The sequence below is a fragment of the Microcaecilia unicolor genome, chromosome 9, assembly GCF_901765095.1.
Source record: "Microcaecilia unicolor chromosome 9, aMicUni1.1, whole genome shotgun sequence".
Lineage (NCBI taxonomy): Eukaryota > Metazoa > Chordata > Amphibia > Gymnophiona > Siphonopidae > Microcaecilia > Microcaecilia unicolor.
The window spans coordinates 115,174,420-115,184,588 of record NC_044039.1 but is presented as its reverse complement, the minus strand read 5'-3'; positions in this window follow the sequence as shown (position 1 = coordinate 115,184,588).

Sequence of the window (10,169 nt, the reverse complement as noted above, 5' to 3'; positions counted from 1 at the left end):
TAAAATAAAGTTTTAATACAGCGTCAAAGTCTTGCTCAAATACGAAGGATACAAGGAGGGTAGCTCTAGTTGTCACCTCGGATAAAGAGTCCTCCAATATCTGTGAAATATTGTTCAATTCTTCAGCTTCCTCCAAAACACCTTCTCGATCTTTCTTTGTAGGTAAGAAATAAATCTTGTTTATCGGCAGAATATTTTGAGCTGAAAATTTTAAGTTCTCCACAAGAAACCTTTTGAACAAATCATATGGTAACATTCCTACTGGTTTGGGGAAATTAAGAATTCGCATGTTCAATCGCCTATTATAGTTTTCTATTTGTTCAATCCTTTGACGCATAGACATATTATCTTTCATCACTGCAGTGAATTTTTCATTAGTTTTCACAGCTTCTTCCTGAGAGTGTTTTTCCTGATCTTTTAAATCTTGCTTCAGCTTATCCAAAGATTGAGATAGCTGGCCTACAGTATAAGCAAGTTTTTTGGTCTCTTGAGTAGAATTTATTATTAAATCTTGCATTTTTTGCATTGACTGCCAAAGCATGTCGAGCGTTATCACTCTTGGCGGGGTCTCCCGCATCGATTTACCTTCAACAGCCGACTCCAACTCAGGGAGGGGGCCCTCTCCGCTGGCCACATCGCCTCCGACTTCTGGAGCCTGTAGTTCAGCAACCCCTTCCCAAATCATGGCTGGACAGAGTGGAGTACCAACAGTCGGGGGAGACAAAGAGGTCTCAACTTCCAATGACGTCTGAGCCCCTGCACTGGCGTCAAGCGGGTTTCCTCCTCCCGAATCACCTGGTGGACGCCGAATTGCAAATCCGTCCAGAGTTCGCTGCATAGGAGAGGACGTAAGAGCCTGAGAAGGTAAGGCTCTCACCAATCCTTTTCACTTGTGGGGCATTATTCTTTTTGAGGAAAATCAAATTTAGCCGCGAATTATTCTGAGCAGGTTTGCAGCGTTCAGCGTGTCGGCGCCAGCTTGACTCCTCCCTCGAGAATGATATGATTTTAAATGATTTTACAACTAAATGGATGTAGTGGGCAAGGAAATCTATTCCATACATATTCATGATCCTGAAAACCTGGTCTGCTTACAGTCCTCAAGGACTAAACTTGGCAAGCCTGCCCTAGGCAAGTCTTCAGTCTTATGCCCCCCCCAATTATCTCTCATTTATCTTGGTCCCTCCTGAGATTTTTGTAATTAAACTCAACAAGCACGATTACCCTATCACCCATCCTAGAACAATCCTGCAAAATGCATAAATGAACATTACATTTTTATATATAAAACCTTGTTTTCTATGTGCATATGTAATGAGGGCAATTTCCAAAAAAAAAAAACAAAACCATTTACCTGGGTAAAAGGCTCTTCTAAGTAAATTAACTATTTGAAGATTACCCACTCTCATTACAGGTTAAAGTATGTGCTGGTGGTTCTTTCATTTATTTATTTATTTATTTATTAGGATTTATTTACCACCTTTTGAAGGCAGGCAGAATATATTATTTTGGCTTGAGTGAAGAGGTTCTTTGTTGCTCACCAAAAGCATCATTCAACTTTCTGATCTACAAAAGCGGGAACGTGTGGGCGGGACCCGTCACGTCACTGTCAATAAGGAAGGCTGGCTAAGAGTGGCTGTAATACTTTCCCAGACCTACTAAATTCAGAAGGAAATTGTGGCACGCCGCACATATGTTGGATTTCAGGAGAGGTGCTGACTCTGAGGCAGGTTTAGTTTTATATTATAAGTCAAAATAAAAAATAAATATTTTGTTTCATGCAGATCTCTTTTGTTTAAAAATAACTAAATGGGCTATAAGCCCCTAATGCAGTCCATTGATTTTCTTATATTTTGTTTGTGATGACTTATACTGTGCCAGAATTGAAATTTGAAAACTCTTATCTCTATTTGGTCGTTAATAAAAGGAGCTCATTGTGAATACTATCCACCCTAAAAGGATATTTTGTGGCTGTACATGAGAATTGTGATATGATCCCTTGTTTCACATTGTTGATGGTCTGTGATGTTGTCCGTATGAGTGGTGTATTAAGGTCTGCCTAGTGTAATATTTATGGTACAGTAAGGCTCTGAGTGTGCTTTTGTGCATAGTGTTTTGCAGTTGAGAGATTGTTGGCCTTATTGAGGTGACAAACATCAACACTTTAATTTTAATTTGCCATATCACCAGACATGGTTTGGTTTTAGAATATTTTGGAGGATCTGGTGTTGAATTGTTCCATAGATGTGTATGTGGTTTAGTGTTGGTTAAGTGCTTGAAATAATTGAGTTTAAAATATGATATGTCATTTATGATATATAAATCCATTTTTACACGCACATAGAAGCATTACTTGTCAAGAACCAGCAGCCCTTCCTTGGGACTCAGTCTCTTCTCCACCATGACAAATTTTTATACTGAATATATTGCAAGAAACCTTTCACTTGCTAACCTTCAATCTCACTAATTAGAGTGGTACTTGTAACTTTTCACATTTGGGATGGGACACCCTTCGCTCCCCTAGAGTAGATTTATGGTGATGCACAATAAGGTAATTATGGATGTAAGCCCCACCCTTGCCCCACCCCTAACCCCGCCCTCTTTAACCTCCCCAAACAGTTGGGCCACTGACCTCCTATGAGCACACCCTGCTTAGATTCATTATACAGAAGCAACAAAACAGAAGGAGCTTCCACAAAATTCAAGCACTAATTAAATAAGGTTCTAAATGACAAAAGAATGAGATTTTCATGTTTGTTTGTTTTGAAGCATTGGTGTCTGTACAGCATATTTGCAGCATATTTTACAGTGTGTAGGAGGATGAGGTTTAAGTGAAAACATTTGTTCTGGCCCATTTGTATCTCAGTACAGGGAGCAATATTGTACTGAGTGCTGCATCAGAAGCCCACAACTGATGGCTCATATTTGCCAAATAGAAAAGGTGGTGTAAAAATCTAAAACATTTTTAGTAGCTAATAACAAAAATAACATTTAGGCAGTTATTTTAGCATGTGCAGATACCAGCATGGGGGGGGGGGGGGGACAAATTTCCACAGGCCCGGGCCTCCAAGGGGGGCCCGATGCCGCAGTCCCACCCGCCCACCCTCGGCTCCGTCGTCAACTGTCTACCACTGGGCTGGGCCCCCTGCATTGAAATCACAGCGCCTCTCACTTCCGTGTGAAAGCGCTGCAGGCAGCAGCAGATCGCCTCCCTTTGGGCCTCCTTCCCTCCCTGTGTCCCGCCCTCGTCTGACGTAACTTCCGCGAGGGCAGGACACAGGGAGGGAAGGAGGCCCGAAGGGGGGTGATCTGCTGCTGCCTGCAGCGCTTTCACACGGAGGTAAGAGGTGCTGTGATTTCAATGCAGGGAGCCCAGCCCGGTGGCGGACGGCGACCTCGGGGGGGGGGGGGGGGGAGTGGCTGCGGCGACCTCGGGGGCAGGGGGGGGCCCGGCCTAGTTTCTCGGCGGCCCTGAGCATATCCATGAATAAATGCAGAACAAAAATGTTTAGAAAGCCAGGATTGCATGTATATATCTGAAATAAACCAACAACTCAACCCCCCCCCACTCCAAATAGTGAGAAAGAGTGAAAATCTGATGATTGAAGGTTTAAGGGAGGAAAAAGCCTCAAGGAGCTCTTGATCAACGGATCTACAGAGCTATAGATGATCCTATTGACCTATCTCTTGGTCACAAACGGATCTATTTCTCATCATAGGCAATTACAACTATTTTGAAGGAAATTGTCCCTGTCAATCTATATTGAAGGCAAGGGGAAGGGTTTTTGCCTATGATGAGGAATAGATCCTTTTGTGACCAAGAGATAGGTCAATAGGATCATCTATAGTTCTGTAGATCCGTTGATCAAGAGCTCCTTGAGGCTTCTTCCTCCCTTAAACCTTCAATCATCAGATTTTCACTCTTCCTCACTACTTGGAGTGGGGGGGGGGGGGGGGGGGGGGTTGTGTTGTTGATATTTTGAGACAGTGATTTTTTTTACCACTACCACCACTGTTTGTTTTGTTGTTTAGAGGATTATATCTCAAATAAAGGCATATGGCAAAGGGACATGGTCTGGGTGTGTTTTGAGTGAGGACTATGACAGGCCAAAAAATACCCGTCTATTCCCCATTTCAGAAAGGGAATGCACGTATATGAGTCCCAAGATCAACATTGGGATTTACACCTGCTCCTAGGGATGTCTAGATTTTATAAAGGTGCTCATTTTGAGCAGTGCTTTACAGAAGGGATTAGGGGAGGTTGTCTTCTTATTCCTCTAGTGTTCCCCTTCCCTCCTCCCACCCTGAAATTGAAAGTGCCAAATTATTGCTGGCTCTGTAACTAATTGAAAAAACAGACATGTACATTTCTAAAATAGCAGACATACACCCTGGAGTCTATAAAGGGCACTCAAATTTGTGTGCTCAAATTTAAGCATAATCATAAGTACATACAAGTATTGCCATACTGGGACAGACTGAAGGTCCATCAAGCCCAGCATCCTGTTTTCAACAGTGGCCAATCCAGGTCACAAGTACCTGGCAAGATCCTAAAACAGTACGATACATTTTATGCTGCTTATTCTAGAAATAAGTAGTGGATTCTCCCCAAGTCCATTTTAATAATGGTCTATGGACTTTTTATTTAGGAAGCCATCCAAACCTTTTTTAAACCCTGTAAAGCTAACTGCTTTTACTACATTCTCTGGCAACGAATTCCAGAGTTTAATTACACATTGAGTGAAGAAGGCAAGTCACTTAACCCTCCATTGCCCCATTTAAGCCGCATTGAGCCTGCCATGTGTGGGAAAGAGTGGGGTACAAATGTAACAAAAAAATAATTTTTTTATCCGATTCATTTTAAATTTACTACTTTGTAGCTTCTTTGCATGCCCCTAGTCCTAGTATTTTTGGAAACAGCAAACAGACCCTTCACATCTACCCTTTCCACTCCACTCATTATTTTATAGACCTCTATCATATCTCCCCTCATCTGTCTTTTCTCCAAGCTGAAGAGCCCTAGCCACTTTAGCCTTTCCTCATAGGGAGGTCGTCCCATCCCCTTTATCATTTTTGTTGCCCTTCTCTATACCTTTTCTAATCCCACTATCATCTATTTTGAGATGCAGTGACCAGACTTCAACACAATATTTGAGGTGCGGTCGCACCATGGAGCGATACAAAGGCATTATAACGTCCTCATTTTTGTTTTCCATTCCTTTCCTAATAATACCTAACATTCTGTTTGCTTTCTTAGCCGCCGCTGCACACTGAGCAGAGGGTTTGGATATCAGGGGATGCATGCTCAACTAATCTGGGTAAAGAGCTGATTAATGTCAATAATTGGGTGCTGTCAATTATTGATGTTAATTGGCAATAATTTGGATTTGCATGGGCATCTTGCTATGCGCTGTTCTATAAAACTGCATGCTGAAATCCCATAGCGCACAACCTTAAAGAGAGCGTGGTCATGGAAGGGGCATGGGTGGGTCAGGGGAATTCTAGAAATTTGCAGTGTTATAGAATACCACAGATGTGCATCCAAATTGGGCACCAGGAATTTGGGTGCAGGAATCAGTGCTATGCACTATTCTATAGAGGGTGTTCAACCCGGAGCATCCTTTATAGAACAGCGCTGGGCGCCATTTACTGAATCTGGTTCACAGCATCTAAGTATCAGCACTACAGGTGTATGTTCTGAGATACCAGTGTGTATGTGCTGATATTTAGACATGCATGTTGCTAAGTTGCCTCCATTTATAGCTGTAGGTGTTGACAATTGCAAAATGGATGCTACCACCTGACATAGCCAGTACATACATATCAATTCTTTAATATATTTTAGATAATGCTGTCAGCAAATCCTTTTCTAAAAATTTAACATGCTCCAACTTGGACTAAATTCTGCTTTGTATGTTTTTTCTAAAATCTGACTTTACATATATACACATTGGTATCAGAAAGAGCTATTTTCTCTGTCCTAAGCAACTGCAACTTAAAACATTTTTAATAGCTGATAACAGAAAATTATCCTGCTTCACTGCTCAGTTTGGAGGTCAGTAAATTGTTTAACTGGAGTTCCAATTGTATTGGCGTAGCCACAGGTGGGCCTGGGTGAGCCAAGGCCCATCCAGTTAGGGCTCAGGCCCACCCAACAGTAGCACACGTTTAGTGGTAGCTGTTGGGGATCCCAAGCTCCGCCAGCTGAAGACTTCATCCTGATGGTAACAAAAACAATGCTCTCCACGATACTGGCACCTGCGCATTCTCATTTTTCAGTGCATGCCTGCTGCAGGCTGCCAATGTAGAGAGAAGTATTATCCCGCCAGCTGAGATATTTTTTTGGTGGGGGGGGGGGGGGGGGGGGGGAGGAAAGAATACTTGGTGCCCACCCACTTCTTGCCTAGGCCCACCCAAAATCTGCTGTCTGGCTACACCCCTAATCTACATATCTATTTCTGGGGGGAAAAACAGATTGCTGAAATATTTGCACTTTCCATCTGCTCCCCTGCCTCCCGGCCATAAGCGTTGCTATGGGGTGGCAAATGCAAACCAGCATTAAATTCTACCCCGGCCTCTACCCGGTTCAGTATCTCTCTTGTCTTTCCCTCCTACCTTCCCTCAGCAGTGTTCTTGCAGGCTAGTGGCAGCATCAAAAAGAAAGCAACCTTCCTCTGAATGGCCTTGGAATGTTCCTTTTGCTTTGTCCTGCCTCCTCTGACACAATTTCCTGTGTCTGCACAGGCGGGACACACAGTAAAGGAAACACTTCGGAGGCCAGCCAGAGGTAAGTTGCTTCTTTTTTTTTATGCTGCCGGCAGCCTGCAGGAACACTGCCAAGGGAAGGAGGGAAAGACAAGAGAACCAGGTGAGGGGGCAGCACCGGTGGCGGGCAGGCAAGTGTGCGGTGGCGGCAGCAGCAGTGGGCAAGTGGGGGGGGGGGGCAGCAGCAGTGGGCAAGTGGGGTGGGGATTGTTTGCCCTGGGCCCAGCTTTGTCTCTCGGCAGCTACTACTACTACTACTATTTAGCATTTCTATAGCGCTACAAGGCTTACGCAGCGCTGCACAAACATAGAAGAAAAAAGACAGTCCCTGCTCAAAGAGCTTACTCTGCATTCAAGTGAACCTGTTTTTCACAACAGGTACAGTATTCTCTGTGACTTAATAGTCAATTAGCCTGCATTATTAGATGCAACAGGGAGTGGTAGCAATACATAAGACTTACACCTAAAGAGATTTTGTTCTTAATTTCTCTTTAGAAACACTTTCAGAGGTTTGATACAATTTACGAAAAATCTGTATAACAGCTGAAACAAAATCATCAGAATTCAGAAGAAAGGTTACTTAGCTTCAGCTGAATCTATGTTTTTTCTTTTCCATCTAAGCTTTTATGCCAGAGTTTACAGTTATTAAATTTAATGATGTCTCTTGAAATATCAGTTCAGATCCACTTTTATAAATCCAATTTACATAAAGCAGGTACTGTGATATTGATTTTAGAAGGGTTTAGCTAGCTAACGTCAGGGGTTAATGGACTAAATTTGTTGAAAACTTCCTTCCCTTCCCCTCCCCCCACAGTGAATGGGGGAAGGTAGCTGAACCTATCTGGCTAGTACTAATCAGATAATTTTAGCTGACTAACCATGGGCACATGAATGTCAAGCTTTTATCTAGTTAATTATCCATGTACTTGGTCCAGTGACAAAATCCTCTTCCCAACCACTGAAGTACATAAGTACATAAGTATTGCCATACTGGGAAAGACCAAAGGTCCATCAAGCCCAGCATCCTGTTTCCAACAGTGGCCAATCCAGGTCACAAATACCTGGCAAGATCCCCCAAAAGTACAAAACATTTTATATTGCATATCCCAGAAATAGTGGATTTTCCCCTAGTCCATTTAATAATGGTCTATGGACTTTTCCTTTAGGAAGCCGTCCAAATCTTTTTTAAACTCCGCTAAGTTAACCACCTTTACCACATTCTCTGGCAACGAATTCCAGAGTTTAATTACACGTTGAGTGAAGAAACATTTTCTCCAATTCGTTTTAAATTTACTACATTGTAGCTTCATCGCATGCCCCCTAGTCCTAGTATTTTTGGAAAGCGTAAACAGACGCTTCACATCTACCTGTTCAACTCCACTCATAGTAACATAGTAAATGACGGCAGATAAAGACCTGTACGGTCCATCCAGTCTGCCCAACAAGATAAACTCATTTTACATGGTATGTGATACTTTATATGTATACCCGAGTTTGATTTGCCCTTGCCTTTCACAGGGCACAGACCGTAGACGTCTGCCCAGTACTGTTCTTGTACTAAGTTCTGAAGCTAACATCGAAGCCTCTTAAAATTTACACTCCAGCCCATCCCTATCTATTCAGTCACGATCAGGGCGTAGACCATAGAAGTCTGCCCAGTTCCTGTTTTGTTTCCAATTATCGGTGTCACCACCCAATCTCCGCTAAGATTCCATGGAACCATTCCTTCTAAGCAGGATTCCTTTGTGTTTATTCCACGCATGTTTGAATTCCATTACCGTTTTCTTCTCCACCACCTCCCGCGGGAGGGCATTCCACATATCCACCACCCTCTCCGTGAAAAAATACTTCCTGACATTAGTCCTGAGTCTGCCTCCCTTCAACCTCAATTCATGTCCTCTAGTTCTACTGCCTTCCAGTCTCCGGAAAAGGTTCGTTTGCGGATTAATACCTTTCAAATATTTGAACGTCTGTATCATATCACCCCTGTTTCTCCTTTCCTCCAAGGTATACATGTTCAGGTCAGCAAGTCTCTCCTCGTATGGTTTGCAACGCAAATCCCATACCATTTTCATAGCTTTTCTTTGCACCACTTCCAGTCCTTTTACATCTTTAGCAAGATACGGCCTCCAAAACTGAACACAATACTCCAAGTGGGGCCTCACCAACGACTTGTAGAGGGGCATCTTCTGCTGGTTATGCCCCTCTCTACGCAGCCTAGCATCCTTCTGGCCACGGCCGTCGCCTTGTCGCATTGTTTCTTCACCTTCAGATCCTCCAACACCAATACCCCAAGGTCTTTCTCCTGAGTTGAGCTTACTAATCTCTCCCCTTCTATCTGGTATCTCTCTTTTGGGTTTCCGCACCCCAAGTGCATCACTCTACAATTCTTAGCATTAAATTTTAACTGAATGCACTCAAGGACTCCAGAAATTTTTTTTTTCCCAAGAAGTGGTTCCTCCTGAGGAAGTAACACGAAATGCAGTCCTGCATTGGGGAACTGATCGTGTTCTAGTAATGTGACCTATATGGAGGTGTAAGCAGAGATCTCTCAGCCACGTTCAAGCGTTGAAGATAATGGAAACAATTTGGTGGCATATTGAGGACTTTTATCCGGTTACAAACTTTGTTTTGGATTAAGACTCAAATTGCAAGCGGTGTTCTTAAGAGAACACGAGATAAGTGGAATGTTCAGTACACAGGTGGTCTTAAACAACAGCAGTTCAGTGCACATAGTAGAGTGTATTACACGCTACACAGAGATGATTTCTTTGTGCACATGTTGAAAGAACTTATAAACTGAGTCTTATAACATTATATATATTGCCCATAAGCCACCATTGAGTAAAATTTTGTTTAAACTTTATATATGTTATCAAAGTGTTTATTTATGATTTAGCCTTCAACGGTGTGAATGTGGAGTGAGTGTGAGTTGAACAAAAGTTTTAAATAGATATTTGTATGTCTATATGTGTTAATATACATTGGCACAATAAATGCTGTGAAGTAATTTATAACTTCTTGGGAAATTTTTTTTTCTGGAGTCCTTGAGTGCATTTAATTAATATACAAGACTCCGGTGTTTTATCACTATCCCCTTGTATTTGTATAATTAAATTTTAACTGCCAGACCCTCAACCATTCTTCTAACGTTCGGAGATCCCTTCTCATCATGTCTACTCCCTCCAGGGTATCCACTCTATTGGCTATTTTCGTGTCATCCACAAAAAGGCACACCTTTCCTTCAGCAATAACTCCCACAAATATATTAAACAGAATAGGCCCCAGCACCGACCCCTGAGGAACTCCACTGCTCACCTTCCTTTCCTCTGAGTGGATTAAATTTACCATCACCCTCTGCCACCTGTTGGTCAACCAGTTTCTTATCCAGTTCACCACTTTCG